The following is a 17,378-nucleotide window of genomic DNA, read 5'->3' on the forward strand; positions in this document are numbered from 1 at the left end:
ACCAAAACATTGATAATATAGTTCAAATTGAGCAAATTATTATTATGTTTTTAAAAACAAAAGCAATAGTGAGAGATAGTGGTGGGGTACAGCAAATGGCCAACATAATGATCTAACTTTTCAGTTGACTATTCTCAATTCACTGCCATAATACAAGAGCTACATCCAAAGCCATTGGACATGTACATTATTAGACAAAACGTCACATCAAGCCATATGAAGAGTAATGAGAATAAGTGTTCAGAAGCTTGGTTTAAGTTGTATGTTTTAAGATGTGCCTTAAAGAAGGAGAAGGAAATGGAGTGATTAAGGGGGGAGTTTTAGATCTTGCAAATTACTTATAAATTAGATGATTGTCAAATTTTTATGTCCTATATTTGGGAATTTGGTCAGATTCAGCACCACAACTATTCAAACAGGCAGGCTGCATGTCTCCTAGAAAATAGAGTATGCCTCTTTTATCTGTTCATTTTTTAAGTAAGTGATAGAAAGTCACCCTTGGTCCCTACTCAGATCTACAGGAATACACCAAATATTGCCCACAGGACTAACTTTATGCTTGATTGGCAGCTTGAGTGCACATTCTTAACAGGTCAACGTTTAGTCTGCAATTGAGGCATAATTTATTTAACATAGGATAGGTAAAGAAATTAATTAATTGATCAACATTCACCTGCCTAAAAGCATGAGTGCACACTCGCCAGAATGTGACTTTATAGATTCTCTTGTTGTAGATTCCTGCTATTGCATGAACTGAGAAGCTGCCTTCATATGACAACCTGATTTCATTAATTTTTAAAGGAGGTTTAGCCTAGGTTAAAAATTAAAAATTTGAAGCTGCACTGGTCATCAGGGCACTGTACCTGTGCACCTGAAAGGTAGCTGAATGAGTTGAAACTCATATTTGTTAAAAGAAAAGATTTACAAGAATATCAAGAAATGGGAGTGGGAAGTTTATATCCGTTGAGAAAACTCGATCACATTTTCTTGAGATGAGGTGACTAAAGGATGAGCTAAAAGAGGTCTTCTGTATGATGAAATCTTTTTCTTGGAATAAATGGATTAGTGGGGAACAGCATGACTAGGTGCCATTAATATAAAAAATCCAGCAGGCTTCATAGAATTTCAACAGTGCAGAAGGAGGCTATATAGCCCATTGAGTCCATACCAATTCTTTGAAAAATGTTTCACCCAGACCTAGCCTCCTACTATATCCATAACTCCATGCTTAATCCATTTAGACTACACATTCCTGGACACTTTGGGACACCTTAGCATGGGGGGCTCCCTGCCTCATTTCTGGTGAAGGGCTTTTGCCCGAAACATTGATTTTTCTTGCTCCTCGGATCCTGCCTGACCTGCTGGGCTTTTCCAGCTCTACTCTAATCTCCAGCATCTGCAGGACCAACTTTCGCCTGGCCAATCCACTTAAATTGCACATCTTTCGACTGTGGGAGGAAACCAGAGCACCTGGAAGAAGCCTACACAAACACAAGGAAAATGTGCAAACTTCACAAAGACAGGCAGCAGAGGGCTGGAATCGAACCTGGATCCCTGGCACCGGGAGGCAGCAATCCTCATCATTGAGCTACCATGCTGGTCATGCACAGTAACTTTGTCGCCACTGCCTGGGGGTAAACATGTAGAACTACTAGAGGGAGTGGTTGTGTAGACATAGATAATACATAAATGGTCAATACTTTTGATGCATTTAAGGCAGTGGCTCCAAAACTATGGGGTGACCCCCACCTGGGGTTGCAGAGAGATGATTGGAATTGCAAGCTCCCCCTCCCCTGAGAATGGCCCTTGCCCTGTTCTTCTCTTGGCCTCTCTCTCTCCAGATCATATCATTATGCATTATTGGTGTAAAATAAAGTAATTGAAGAAAAAATTATTCCTTATCCTCTTAAACCTTGCTACTGGATCCAATTATGGCACTGCTGGCCGCCTTCTGAATACCATTGAAAATTGTTACCCAAAGGGCAGAAGCAGCACTTGGGCTCAGGCTGAGGCCATCAGAGCTGAACCCCTAACTTTCTCCTTCAACCAGCTCACTGGCCTGCATTGTAAATGTGAGGGGATGGTAGGAATGATGATGCATTGAGTGTTCTGCTGCCAGGGAATATAGAGAGCTTATCCAAAACCTCAGTGGCCTGTAACTGTCTCACAGAATGGACTGAATGTTACCAAAAATCAGCTACGTTTCATGAAGTGTTCCTACATGAACTCTAGTACGTTTTCTCATGCAGTACTCCACAAAGCCAGGAATTTCTCTGCAGCTCACATTACCCCGTATTGCAACACCATTGCTGTCATACGTTCAGCAATGGTGGATGTACTCAGCATTACAGGGACTGTCTGTGAATCTTAGCAGTATGTTTAAAATGTAGCCATGTATCAGGTCACATGCTGTCAATTGGGAACTGCCCTTTACAGATCCTGGGTGTGAAGAATTACCCAGAGATACTTGAGGAAGAGACATTAGCTCCCTAATTTGCCAACCTGGAGAGGCTACTATACATGGTAGGGTGGAAGAAGGCTGTGCTCTTCCCTCAGGATCATCTGAGGAGACCACAGCACGAGATCCTGGCCTGAAATTGCCACCCAGATCAGTGCAGTGTCCACAGTGGGGACAAACACCCAGTAATGTTGCAACATGGCTAATGACCTTCTATGCTCCGTGAGGGAAATGACCACCATCTTCTCTCTAGGAATAGGAGTAGGCCAGTCAGCCCCTCAAGCCTGTTCTGTCATTCAGTGAGTTCATGGCTGCTCTGTGGCCCAACTCCATATTTCTGCCTTTGGCCCATATCCCTTAATAATGGTGCTTGATAAAAAAAAAACTATCTCATATTGAAAACTAGGAACTGATCCAGCATCTACTGCCATTTTTGGAGGAGCATTCCAAACCTCTACCACCCTTTGCGTGTAGAAATGCTTCCTAACTTCTCTCCTGAAAGGTCAGGCTCAAATTCTCAGGCTACACCCCTAGTTCCAGAATCACTAACCAGTGGAATAGTTATCATAATCAATCCTTTCTTTTGTTGATAATTTGAAGACTTTCTACAGAAAACCCCATATTCCTGCAAACTCTGCCAGTGCACCCTCCCACCAAGGCTCTCATCACCACTATTGCTGGAACATCTTCTCTCATTCACTCTCACTGCCCCAAAGCCCCACACTACTAACCTTGCATGCTTGCTATGCTGCCTACTGACTCGGAATATCAAATCACATTGCCCCCACACCCCCTCCCAACATACCACCATTCCTGGCAGCTACTTTATTCTCATTCCATCCCTCTTTTTGTCTTATTCCAGAAGAAAACAGCCATAATTGTACCAAAGACAGCCAAGATGGTTGATAGGATGCCCAACATCTTTCTCCATCAAGATCTTTGCTTTCATGGGAGAAATTGCTCAGGCGGTGAAGCCAGGATGTCCATGTTCCCAGCAACCAAGTATGATTCAAAGAAGAAAGAACAAAGAAAATTTACAGCCCAGGAACAGGCCCTTCGGCCCTCCAAGCCTGAGCCGATTCATTGTCAGATGCTGTGCTGCTCTCCCATTATCATCACTGTGAATGTATTGTTAAAACCTCTACCCCTGTTTCACAGCTCTGTTGGCTTTGGCTAGGGGTTTCATGATCACAGTTACCTGCAATATTGACATTCAATTATTTTGCAAGTTTATTGAGTTTAAGAAGCAGCAGTTTAAGTATGAAACAGTATTTAATCAGACAAGGAAAGGAAATTTATGACCCATTGCAGTTGAGAATGCTTTACCAAACCAGAAGCTGTTCTGTAAAATGCAGAAACTGAGACCGTCAACCCATGTGTTTTGGAGTTCTGAGGTTTTGCAGTGCTTGATGGTAACAGATTTTAATAGTACGTCTTTGTTCATTTCTTGCTCTCTCTCACACACCTTAGTGACCATTGAGCCCTTGTCCATTTTTATCTTTGAGTTAGTTAACCATTCTTTCTAAGACCAAAAGCTTCTTGTTTTCCCAAACAGTACATTGATAATAGAGTATATATGGTGCCAGATGCTATACTGTTAATACCAATTCAATAGGGAATGGTGACCTCAGTGATTCTTGTGATCCTTGTTATCTTTCCTTTTGTTTTTATACGCTAGAGATTTGTTTACATTTGTAGAAGGTGAAATTCAGTTGTGGCACTCATGTTGCATGGAAAATACTAATAGAATTCAGATTTAAAGAGGGTTCAGATTTCCAACTGATCCCCTATTGAGAAGGAAACATCCTTACTGACGTGTTTCAACTAAGTTTTAACTAACCTATCTATTTTTAAAGTACAAGTTTCGTTCCCTAATTTCTTGATTACATATCATAGTTAACATGCTAAAGTTATTAGAAAAGTTGATATCAAACTTTGGCAGCTACTAAAAGAACCAACATCCTCAACCAAGGTTTCTGACTGGCGTTATGTACCCAGTAATATGGGGCACACTTGTCTGACTTTTGCTTTTTTCCTTCTATTTCTTCGATCTGCAGGATCTTTTTAACTGATATTTTTGCAAGTTACTGGTTCTATCTAAGATTTATTTCATGTTCAGAAACAAAACAGCAGGGGAAACTTTGGGTTGGCAGATTGAGATTCACCCTTCGTGCCTTAATCCACATGGAGACATTAATTATCGATACTGTGATTTATATATAGATACATGTACGAGGAAGCAACTGTTTCTCATTGTTAGCTCCAATTAGTTGGATGCAGAAGGTTAGCCTCCAAAGGGGCTAATATCTTCTCCATGTCTCTGAACATTCATGTCACAAGTTGATGATTCTAGATCCACGGTGAAACCAAAGGCTGGCTTACCTGGGACTCAAATGTCATAACATCCCAATAAGCCTCTCCTCTTTCCAAGCTAAGAGAAAGTGAGGACTGCAGATGCTAGGGATCAGAGTCGAGAGTGTGGTACTGGAAAAGCACAGCAGGTTAGGCAGCATCAGAGGAGCAGGAGAGTCGACATTTCGGGCATAAGTCCTTCATCAGAAATTAGGCTTGTGGACCAGGGCGCTGAGAGATAAGTGGGAGGGGGGAGGGGGCTGGGGAGAAGGTAGCTAAGAATGTGATAAATAGATGAAGGTGCGGGTGGAAGTGATAGGTTGGAGGGGATGGTGGAGCGGATAGGTGGGAAGGAGGGAAGATGGACAGGTAGGACTGGTCGAGGGGTGGTGCCGAGTTTGGAGGCTTGGGACTGGGATAAGGTGGGGGAGAGGGGAAATGAGGAAACTGGTGAAGTCCACATTGATCCCGTGTGGTTGTAAGGTCCCAAGGCGGAAGATGAGGCATTCTTCCTCCAGGAATCAGGTGGTTAGGTTTTGGCAATGAAGCACTGAGACCAGTACTGGTATATAAAGATCTGCTTTGGTGGAATAATGGTCTTCACTTGAACTGTGCTGGGAACAAGTCCTGACAAATCAAATAAATAAGGCTGTAGAGAGACTTCAAACTATTTAGAGGGTGAGAAGGTTTGAGACAAGGGAACTAAGTTTTCACAACAAAGGGATAAGACAGCATTATGGGACAACTATTTTGACAAATAGGGGACAGAAAGAGACAAAGTATATAAGTGTAAAAAAGGCAAATAGGAACAAATGGGAAAACAAATGCTAATAAGACAAAATCAATGGCCCTTGAATGCATGTAGTATTTGGAATAAGGTAAATTAATGACACAAATGAGGTTAATGGATATGGTCTGACAATCATTGTGTAGTGAGAATTAAAATATCAAAGTGAACCTTCAGAAGTATGTGACCTTTTGAAAAACACAGGAAGAGAAGGATGAAGGGGGTAACATTGTTAGTACAAGATGGAATTAGTACATTAGCAAGAAATGATCTTGGATCTAATGATATAGAATCCAGATAGTTGGAGGAAAGAAACAACAAAGGGAAGAAACACTGTAGGACTCTTGGCTTCCTAACAATAACTGTTTTATAGCACAGAGAATATATCAGAAGGTAATGAGAACATATGAAAAAAGCCATATATTAATCATGGATGACTTTAATCTTCATATCAATTGGGTAAAACAAATTAGCAAATGAAGCTGTAAGAACATATTCATAGAGTGCATTCAGGATAGTTTCCTAAAGCAAATTGTTGTGGAATTAACCATGGGTCAAGCTATTTTTGACCTGGCAATGTGTAATGAGGCAGGTTTAATAAATGACCTCAGACTAAAAGGGAACTGTGACAATACCATGGTAGAATCTAGCAATTTGAGAAAGAGCAACATGTGTTGGAATCAATTACTAAACTTAAATAAGGGTAATTCCATGGGAATGAGGTATACTTGGGGTTGGAGTCAACCAGGAAGGGAGTGAATCGGAAAGACAGTTGACGAACAATGACAAGTTTAAAAGAAAAGTTCATGACTCATAAATCCCAGCGAGGAAGATGGATACTAGGATAGGGATAGACCAAACATGAGTCAAGATTAAAGCAGGTCAGGCAGTATCTGAGGAGCAGTTTCAGGCAAAAGCCCTTCATCAGGAATGAGCAAACCAAACATGAAGAACTAGGGAAGTTGGGATTATATCAAATTGAAAGAAAATAGCATACAATGTGTTCCAAAGATATTTGGTAAATCAGGGAGCTGGGAAAGCTTTAAGAATGCACCAAAATGGAACCCAAATATAATTAAGAGGGAGAAAATAAACTATGAGTAAACTGGCAAGTAAGATAAAAACAGATAGTAAGAGCATCTTCGAATATATTAAAAGGAAGAGAGAAGCAACAATGAACATTAGTATGTCAAAGAATGAGGCTGGAGAAATAATAATGGGGAGGCAGGAAATGGTGTTAAATGTGTTTTGCCTCAGTCTTCATTGCAGAAGATACTAATAGCACTTCATACATACTAATAATGAAGAGGCTAAAGGTAGGGCAGAGAAAATCACAATAACTATCACTAAAGAAAAAGTACTTTGAAAATTGATGGGGCTAAAGGTTAATGGGTTGTACCCTTGAATTTAAAAGGAAGTGGCTGCAAAGATAGTCAATGCAATAGTAGAAAATTAAAAGTTTATTTCACTTGCATTACATTGGAATCAATGAGGTTCAGATGGCATTTAGGGAAATTGATGGTGCTCTTGATCAGTCATGCTGAATGCAAACTCATCTACTATTACCATGTCAAGTACAAGAGCTGGAACAGCTCAAAATAATGGACCAGTAAGTAGGTAAAACCATATTTTTACAAATTACTTTCAAAGCACACATGCATGTTTTGTATGATGTGTTTAAATGTTGATCGAGAACACACAAACTTTAACAATTATATACTGAATGTTAATTTGATATTTTATTACTGTAATGTTTCTGTTTGGCATCTTAATTTTCAAGTCTTAAAATGGGACCATTTTGAAAGATAGTTTGTGAAGCACTGATTTAAAGGGAAGCTACATTAGCATAAGAGAACAAAGAGAATAAAGGATTCACCAGATGGAGTTAGATGAGAAAAGATGGAGTAAATATGTTGGTGTGGTCTCTTGGGCTGAACAGCCTGTTTCTGTGCTGTGAAGTATATTTCCATACGTCTTCAAATATTTCGGTTTGGGTTCAGCACTTGGGTTGCAATTGTTTTGGCTCATTTACACCATTTTAAGTTTCATGAATTCTAATAGTTTTAGCTGGAAATTTTAGTGTAGTTAATATCTGCAGAATGGGTGCTGTAATAACTTCCATTAACGCTCACAGAAGATATTCTATGTCTCCATATGCAATGATGGAAGAGATTAATTTGTAAAGTGTTAAGAGTTTTCTACCTAGAGCCCAATTGCCGTCACCATTTATAATCACTTCACCAATCTCACATTGTCAGGTTAATATCGTACATCACTTTCAGCAGCACCAAGGGAGATCTGCTAGTATCAGTTAATTACTTGCATTTTGGGCTCTTGTCTAAATCTGGATTTTACAATGAAAATCCTGACACTGCAGATCAACATTATCAAGAAGCACTGTGACCTCGAGTAACCCCGAAATTCATCTAATTATTTTAAGAGCCTTAACATTTGGAACATTCGTGTATCAGTGACAAAAGGATGCTATTAGTAAGTTGCCCTCTATAAAATTTTAAGGTTTCTCAAAGATGTCTAAATTCTTTGAATGGTTTTTATGTTGAGGTTTATAAGGTTTTTAAAATTGTTTTACTATTTGCTTTGGGTACCTTTTTCTTGTCATTACAAAAATATACTCATAGCTATGCAATACGTTAATAGTCAGTGTTGGAGTACATCAGCAGTTAGAAATCAGTGCTACCATGTAGACACTTGTCAAATACATTGTACAGAAACTCCTCTGCCCAAACTTTCTCTACAGGCTGTTACATAAAAATAATGTAATTCATTGCTGCATGAGTTTATAAATAACTCGGTTTGAGTTCAGAGATCAAGACCATGCTATTTGCATTCAGTTTAGAATCAAAAAGTTCTTACACTTGATATTCTGGATGATTATTGGAGTCTGATTCCCAAGTTGACTGATTACTGACTGCACAAGTATAAACAATTCAGGATGTCTTCATCTTTGATAATCTCACCATAGTTTTTTTTTTAAAAGAGAATTTCTCTGTGTTCTTTTTTCATGATTGACAGGGGCAGCCGTCTGGGCCTTGCTACTGTCGGAAAAGATGCATTGGCACTGTGGCTAAAGATGGCTTAAAGCTGGCTTCCATCCGGTACATAAAGTGAATGCAGTGTAATAAGGAGGTAGAGCTGTCAAGGGTGAAAATGATGAGAGACAAAGAAGGTTTCAAAATCCAACAAAGTACGATCTGCTTCTTCTGTTTATTAATCATGAGAACTCCAAATACTTCATTAAAATGGTCAGGTAACTTTTAATTATGACACATATGTACAATATTAGTTAAAAAAGTACAAATTGTTTACAATTTCTTCTGACTTGGCCTTAGCAAAAGCATTTATTTTAGACCAGAAGTTTTGTCTTAACCTGGAAGCTTGTATTTGAGCAAATAGGCAGTCCACCTTCTACAAGTCAGACGTCAGGAGTATGATGGATGGGTGCAGCTCCAACAACACTCAAGAAGCTTGACACCATGCAGTAGAACCAGCCCACTTCATTTGCTTCACATCCACAAGCAGCCATTCTCCACCATCGACATTCAGTAGCAGCTGTGTGGACTACCCATGCACTGCAGAAACTCACCAAATCTTCTGAGACAACACCTTCCAAACCCAACACTATGACCTAGAGAGACAAGGGCAGCAAACAAATTGGAACATCACCAAGTTGCTAACTACCAATCCTACAAGCCATTCACTACCACAAATTCTCACTGTTTCTTCAGTGTTGCTGGACCAAAATCCTAGAATTCCCACCCTAATGGCAATGTGGGTCTACCTATAGCAAGTGGGCTGCAGCCATTCAAAAAGGTTTATCACCTTCTCCTCAAGGGCAACTAGAGACAGGCAATTAATGCTGGATCAGCCAATGATGTTCATTTCCCATGAAGAAATAGTGAGTGTCTTTGCAGCCATTTTCCACATTCAATCACACTTTTGTGATTCAGATAAGGATTGGAGTTGGCACACAATCATGTTTAGCAGAGTGAGCTGCAGAATCAGTGAAGTAACCAATTGGCCACTCCCAACCCTCCCAAGTTCCTTCTTTCCTTTCACTCCCTGCTTACTCCATCAAAACGGAGCTTCAGTACATCTCTGCCTAACTCTTTAATTTATATTGTCATCTCCTAACAGTATCTGAGCCTTGGCACTGCAGCTTAGCCATGCCAAACATCGGGATGTACTGCTCTCCCCCATTAAGGTTGTTGTTACCATTGATGATCTCCACTCTCACCATCCCCCTTCCCACTGCAGTCATCCACATCCTTCAATGCACGATCACTTCTGTTATGGACCAGGCCGAATCTCTCAAAACATTTCAAGAAGGTCGCCCAGAGCCTAACCTTGCTAGTTGTTTTAAGCAGATGTAACGCAGATATTCCAGGAGAAATGCCAATGGTCAAACCATGTAGTTTTAAACAAAACAGAGTTTATTTACAAAATTACTGACAGAAACACAAATAACAGAATACCAAATAATTTAACCCCTCGGAAAACCCAATAGATTATCCCAAAATAATGATGTTGTTCCAATACTTGCAACATTCCCCATAAACAGCCCTTGGCACAAAAGGTAAAATCAAACGCAGATTCTTACAGGACAGAAGTTAGAGAGAGAGTACCAGCCTGGAGCTGCTTCTTTGAGTGCAGCAGCTTTTTCGACACTACTGCTAAAACCAAACCAAACCAGAGAAAAAGCTGAAAACCACCTTCCTTTCATTGTACAGGTGTTCTTTTTTAAAACTAGAAAGCCGTCTGCCTGAGGCAGTATCTGTTAGTTGTAAACGAATTGACTCTAAAACCCTTCAACCCCAGATGTTACGATGTCTGTTGTTTATGATGTCTCTGAAAAGAAAAGCCAAGGAGCAGCTTCATCACACCTCCCACTATTATATTAGATTAGATTACTTACAGTGTGGAAACAGGCCGTCCGGCCCAACAAGTCCACACCGACCCACCGAAGCGCACCCACCCAGACCCATTCCCCTACATTTACCCCTGCACCTAACACTACGGGCAATTTAGCACAGCCAATTCACCTAACCTGCACATTTTTGGACTGTGAGAGGAAACCGGATCACCCAGAGGAAACCCACGCAGACACGAGGAGAATGTGCAAACTCCACACAGTCAGTCGCTTGAGGCGGGAATTGAACTCGGGTCTCTAGCGCTGTGAGGCAGCAGTGCTAACCATTGTGCCGCCATGCCGCCCAATATGTTCAGCTCCCCCTCCCAGTCCGCTGCATCCATTCCCCACAGATGACAGCCCTGGCCCCTAATAACCCCTCTGAACATAGGATATTATGAAGCTGGAGAGTGTTCAGAAGAGATTTACCAGGATGTTGCGGGTATGGAATGTTTGAGTTATAAAGAAAGGCTGGGGCTTTTCTCACTGGTGTATAGGAGGTTGAGAGGTGACCTTATAGAAGATTGTAAAATAATGAGGTGTATAGCTAGAGTTAATGGTAATTGTCTTTTCCCTAGGATGGGAGATTAAGACTAGGGGGTACATTTTTAAGCTGAGAGAAGAGAGATTTAAAAAAGACATGGGGGAAATTTTTTTACAGAAATGTGGGCCAGAAGCAAGCAGGTCGAACTATTTTCTTTTGGAATTATGTTTGGCATGGACTGGGCTAAAGGGTCTCTTTCTGTGCTGTATGATTCTGTGGCCCCTAGGAAAGACTAGGGTTTTCCACAAATTGTCCCTGTTCTCCCACCGACCAACTTGGACAGGTAGCCTTGACTGATTGCCATGGAGCAATTCCCTGTCTGAGTTATCACGAATCTCAGGATAGGTTGCACTAGGCCAGCAGGACTGATCTTGGCTCACTCTCTAAGCTATATTGATTTATAGAATCCCTGGCCCAAATGGCTGACTTACCATGTTCATACCACTGGATTGAGATCAAATGCTACCCCTGACTGATGACAGTCCCCCTCCAGTATTCCCTCGAGGCTGCACAGCCACTGGGAGCTTCCATGTACTCTAATCAGCATATCAGCTCATCAATATCTCCTTCACTGTCATGCACAGACATCAGAGATCTGCATAGTTGAACAAAGTATTAGAGAGAATACTGCTGCCTTGGATTTTGAAATGTGGCCATTTAGTTGAACTTTTTCACACAGAGGGTGGTACGTGTACTGAATGAGCTGCCAGAGGAAGCAGTGGACGCTGGTACAATTACAACATTTAAGAGCCATTTGGATGGGTATATGAATAGGAAGTGTTTAGAGGGATATGGGCCGGGTGCTGGCAGGTGGGACTAGACTGGGTTGGGATATCTGGTCGGCATGGATGGGTTGGACCGAAGGGTCTGTTTCCATGCTGTACATCTCTTTGACTCATATAACACTGATGTAGCACAGAGCCGGATAGCAACACATCCACATTCTTTACTGGTCACTGCTGACAATCATGCCAAGGTGCCTGGCTTTGTGGCTGTACTAAATGGTAAGGCAACACAGAGTGAAAAAAGGCAAGAAATAGATGATGTGAGCATCCAAGTAGGTCTAAAATGAGTGACCATAAAGGGAGCAAGCGAGGAGCTCTGAGAAACACTCTGGGCCAGTTCTTGAAATGGATGTTTATCACTGGGGAAAGTTTCCTGGCAGCAACAGTGAGAAGTGCCAGTACGTTCTGGAGGACAGTATTAAAATGGAGAACTCAGTTCTAAGTGGACTGGAGATGAACCATGATGGTTTGCTGAGGCTGGTGTGTGTCTAAAGCCAAACTCTTTGGACTGGGTTGGGGGGAGGGTGGTGGTGGCTGCAGGCAGTTGCTGTCCATAAAGTATAAGCTGAGATGGTTGGTGAATTCTGTCCAGGCTAGAGATCCACAGGACTAAGAGGTAACTGGGACTGCCCAGTACCCACTCTGACTTTCAGAGTTGTCTAGTTTCTCACCAGCATAGCTTGATTAAATCTTTTCATATTTGTGATGACTGCAGCAATTGTGGGGCTTGATTTCCAGGGCACTATCCCAGAGTTCTGACAGCAGCCATAACTAGGATTTCTGTAGATGATCAACGAGTCTGCCTATTAGCTTTGTTAGAGTGCCACAGATTTTTGAGCAGAATTACGTTCACTGAGAGACACCCACCATCATTTACAAAATGGCATCTACTCATTCAGGCCTATTAGTCTTGGTACCGACAAAATAACATTACAGCCTAACCAGAAAGGCTGCTGACTTCTCTATCAAGACATGTTAAATTTATCTTTGTGAGATTTAATTTCATATACATTTGAGAGTGGACTTTACAGAATTTGCAATGACAAAAGTTTGAACCTTCATAGCATTTGATCAACTCTAAAGTATTGCTAATCAGTTCTGCCTTTATGACAAAGAATCTAGCAGAGTTGGCTGTTATTGGCCATTTAATGTGAGTAGTCGGCTGTAGACAGTGTTCCTCAAATCATTATTACCTATTATGGGGGTGAATAAATTTGAAGTCATAGCTAGACAGACAATAATAATAGCTGCTGATGATAATCTGATCCATAAACTAACAAAGAGCGAAAGGAAGACAAAAAGCCAAGGTAATGAAAGGAGGGTCACTGGACCTGAAACATTAAATCTATTTCTTTCCACAGATGCAACCAGACCTGTTGAGTTTCCCCAGCAATTTGTGTTTTCGTTAAAGGAAGGACCTCTCAGCATGCCTCAAGATCTTCTCATCAGATCAGAAAGGAAGGTGCTGAAGGTGAGGTGTAAATCCAAAATGAAAACCAAAAGAATCACGGATGCTGTAAATCAGGAATCAAAATAGGATTTGTCGGAAAAGCTCAGCAGGTCTGGCAGCATCTGTGCAGAGAAGTCAGAGTTAACATTTCAGGTCCGGTGACCATTCCTCAATGGGTGAAAATCCAAAGTATTTCCCTGTTAATAAAGTGGGATATCTTCATTCAGAATGCTGGAAAGTGAAGTCCGTGGGACTTGCTGTCATTCATAAGAGGGAGTCTGAAAAGGGAACTCCAAAGGAAAATATGGATCAGATTGTAAGTTTCACTACAAACAGAAAACCTGTAGTAAACTGCTATGAGTGTAGGTGAGATGAATAGAGTAGACGCAAAAGATCACTGAGAATTAGGGTTTGGCTAATGATTCAAAACAGGTCAGAAAACTGGAATTTAAAATAAGAAATGAGTAGAATATAAAATTAATAGAATAATAGAACAGAGAAAACTAGCAGGGATAATGGAAGAAGATTTAGGCAGCATAAATTGGAGGCAAAGATTAACTATAAGACAGCATTTTTAAAAGATGTTCAGACTGATGCCGAACAATCTAGGGACGTTCTAGAGGGGTTAGCAGTTATGTTTCTGTTTGCACCCCTGCAGTGAAAAATAAAGATTAGGCTTTAAGTGAAGATAGAAGAAATGCTGTAAAACTCTAAAACACCAAGAATGCATATTGAGGCTCGACTAAGAGCCCAGGCATCCATTAGTCTGTCAAAACACCTGAATCCACAAAAGATTCTGGCAGATCTGAATCTTTGATCTGTTTATTGCACAATGTTTATTTCCACATGATAAAGATGTTTTGAATGCTTGTGATTACTATAATTGATATTTCAAAAGGTCTGCATGATGGACATTTATTGATTTGCATTAAAATGTTTGTTTAATGCGGAATATACTAAATGATTTTTTTGAGATTTTTTAAATGCATCCTATTGTCACTATGGGATTAATGTTTCTCTGAACTATATATTGGACATACCAGTTTCATAGCTTGAACCATATTTGCATCCAGACTATTGATTGTGACTCTTGAGGTGCTATGAACTAAAAACTAACCACAGGACTAAAAATGACTTGATTGAATGTCCACAACATTCTCTTCTCTATTCAAAATACCATGTAGTAAATCAATTGTGTTAGTGACTGGGCTTTAACTTACAAGAAAAGTAACCACATGAAAGCGAAAAGTAAATGGAATCAGCCCACATTGGTTGCATGCCTTCTCATAAAACACTCATTCTACAGCCAAACCACATTGCAGTTAGCACCTGACTAATCTACAGGATGAATAACTGGTTTGGAATCAAAGCTAGCTTGTCTCTCTTCATCTCTCTGTTCAAATTGGGCAGGAAAAGCTTTCTTCTCGTTTTTAAAAAATTGCTGTCTGATGAGCATTACTTTAAATGGCTCCACTGCTTAATTGTTCCTGTCCAATTGAAATCCCTTGGAATTGTGGGTAAAAGAAAAAGAATAGACCAAACTAGTAATATATGTAAAATTTTTCAAAGATTTATATTGTTGGCCAACCCCAACATTAATACACAATCGGCAGTTTCAATTGTAGAAATTAATCAAGATTTTGCCTGGCTTACCTCAATATTTTAGTTTTAAGAGTTGGTAAAGTTCCCAGACAAAGGTAGGAAGCGTAAGCTAATCTTGCAACTCCATGGGAATAAGCAAGGGCGCTAATATTAACAGTTCTCAAGAAGCAATGTTCTTAAGCACTTCTAAATATATGGTCTGGGTCACTTGGAATGGAATATATGAGATGGCAAGCTTACATATATAGACACTTGTATGTGCTGCAGTCCATAAATAAAATACCTATCATCAAAACCAGAGGGCGTAGGTGCAAGATAGTCAATAGTAAGAAAGAAAAGGAGAGTCCAAAGAGTAGCAAGAGTATGGATCTTCCTACAATTAAATTGAACCATGTATCAGGGGCATATTTAACGCAGAAGGTAGATAAACACTTGAAAGAAATACTGATATGTGGAGATGAAGAGAGGCGAAGGAAGCCTGTGTGGATGAAAATCATTGGAATAGACTATTGGAAGTGAATAATCGGTTGTTAAGCTGTAAATTCCTTTTTAAAAAATATTTTTAAAATAATGACAAATTAAAAATATTGGCAGTTTGCACCTGACTAACCTACAGAATAAATAACTGGTTTGTATCTCTTGCTCTTTCTTTTGAAAATGGACAAGGAAAGCTTGCTGAAAACAAGCGGGTCAGGCAGTATCATGGGGAGAGAGCAAGCGAACATTTCAAATTAGATGACTTTGATGAAGCTGCGATTTCCAGCACTACTTTTTTGTTTTCAGGAAATGCCTGCTTCTAGGTTTTCTTTAGTTATTTCAAAGTAGAATTTAAGATACCTAAATTACTTTATTTGTTGCATGTTGAGCATTACTTTCATTGGCTCTCCATTGTTTAATTGTCCCTGCACAATTGAAATCACTTGGAATCGGGGTTAAAAGGCAGAAAAAAGACCAACCTAACTTTGTCAGCCAAGTTTTCAGTGTCAACAGCAACACATGGTAAATCAGATTCAAATTGAAATGTATGAACAATATAAATTAGAAATAGAATAGGTATTAGCGTATGTTGAAATGCAAAGAATTAATAATTGCTTAAAAGTCAAACTTTTATTGAACATTAATATCACTATTATCAGTAAAATCTTTTTCATCAAAATTCTTATTTGACCTATATTTTGTGAGCTGCTCCTTTTCTATATCAATTCCATGATAAACCAAAGAACATAACAATACTAAGCATTCAGAAAGATTAATTTGGTGGAGGTAGTGCAAAGGGAAGTAAGAACATACATTTTCAATTAAAATAAGAACAAATCTTCAGGAAGTCTTAATAATATACTTATAAAATCATGGCACAGTGAGGCAGAGTCAACAATTGTTTGACCAATTTCTTAAAGGTTTTTGAGGAGGAACTTATTAGGCTAAATAAAGGGATTGGTCAATGCAGTCAATAAAGTGTCACATGCTAGGTTTATTTGCAAGATAAGGGCTTTTTTAGTTAGATGTAATTTATTAGCATGGATACAGGATTGGTTAATAGTCAAGAAGCAAAAAGTAGGCATTTGTAATATACTCTACTGTTAGCAGTCTGTTAACTCAACTTTTTAAAATCTACCTTAATGACTGAGTAGAAGACACAGAAAGCCTCTGCTTTGAGATTAAAGCTAACTTTGATGGCTTGCATTGGCTAGGATAAGCTGTCCAAGGATGCTTAAGAGGCGGATGATGAATAGGCTAATGGCAGACATTTAAAGAACACATGGATGAACTTCAACAATTGTCCATCCCTGCCTGGGGTAAAACTGGGAACCACAGCTAACAAGGGAAATCAGGGATCGTGTTAAAGCCACAGAGGCGGCATATACATTGGCCAGAAAAAGCAGCACCTGAGGACTTGGGAGTAATTTAAAATTTAGCAGAGGAGAACAAAGGGTTTAATTTGTAAAGGGAAAAGTAGAATAGGAGAGAAAGCTTGCAGTAAACATAAAAACTGACTGCAAAAGCTTCAGTTTGCAGACGAACACTGATGAAGTCAAATGTACGTCCCTTGCAGCTAGAATTAAGAGAACTCATAATGGATAACAAAGAGGTGACTCACCAGTTGAACAAATACTTTGGATCTGTCTTCACTGATAAGGACACAAATAATTTTCAGGGGACAGAGGATCAAGCATGAAGGGAGGAACTTAAGGAATTCCTTATTAGTCAGGAAATGGAATTGGGGGAATTGTTGGGGTTAAAAGCCTGACAAGGCCCTAGGGCCTGACACTCCACATCCCAGAGTACTTAAGGAAGTGATCTTTGAAGTGGTGAATGTGTTGGTGATTATTTTCCAGCATTGTGCAGTCTCTGGAAGAGTTCCAATGGACTAGAGGATAGCTAATGTAGCTCCACTTCTTAACAAAGGAGGGCAAGAGAAAATGGTAATTATTTGCTGGTTAACCTGACATCGATGGTGGGGAAAATGCTGGAA

The 17,378-nt window shown here is 39.9% G+C and overlaps 1 long non-coding RNA gene across 1 annotated transcript in view; it reads left to right on the forward strand.

The window, feature by feature from the left end:
- LOC122551755 (uncharacterized) overlaps positions 1 to 17,378 on the forward strand; it is a 41,992-nt gene that overhangs the window by 2,431 nt on the left and 22,183 nt on the right. The window contains exons 2-4 of the long non-coding RNA XR_015757726.1: positions 3,321 to 3,886; positions 8,631 to 8,865; positions 13,215 to 13,324. This is a non-coding gene — a long non-coding RNA (uncharacterized LOC122551755). The remainder of the gene's footprint in view (positions 1 to 3,320; positions 3,887 to 8,630; positions 8,866 to 13,214; positions 13,325 to 17,378) is intronic.

The sequence above is a fragment of the Chiloscyllium plagiosum genome, unplaced genomic scaffold (assembly GCF_037043375.1).
Source record: "Chiloscyllium plagiosum isolate Xiang-an unplaced genomic scaffold, Cpla_swu_hap1 HiC_scaffold_7, whole genome shotgun sequence".
NCBI classification, from domain to species: Eukaryota; Metazoa; Chordata; class Chondrichthyes; order Orectolobiformes; family Hemiscylliidae; genus Chiloscyllium; species Chiloscyllium plagiosum.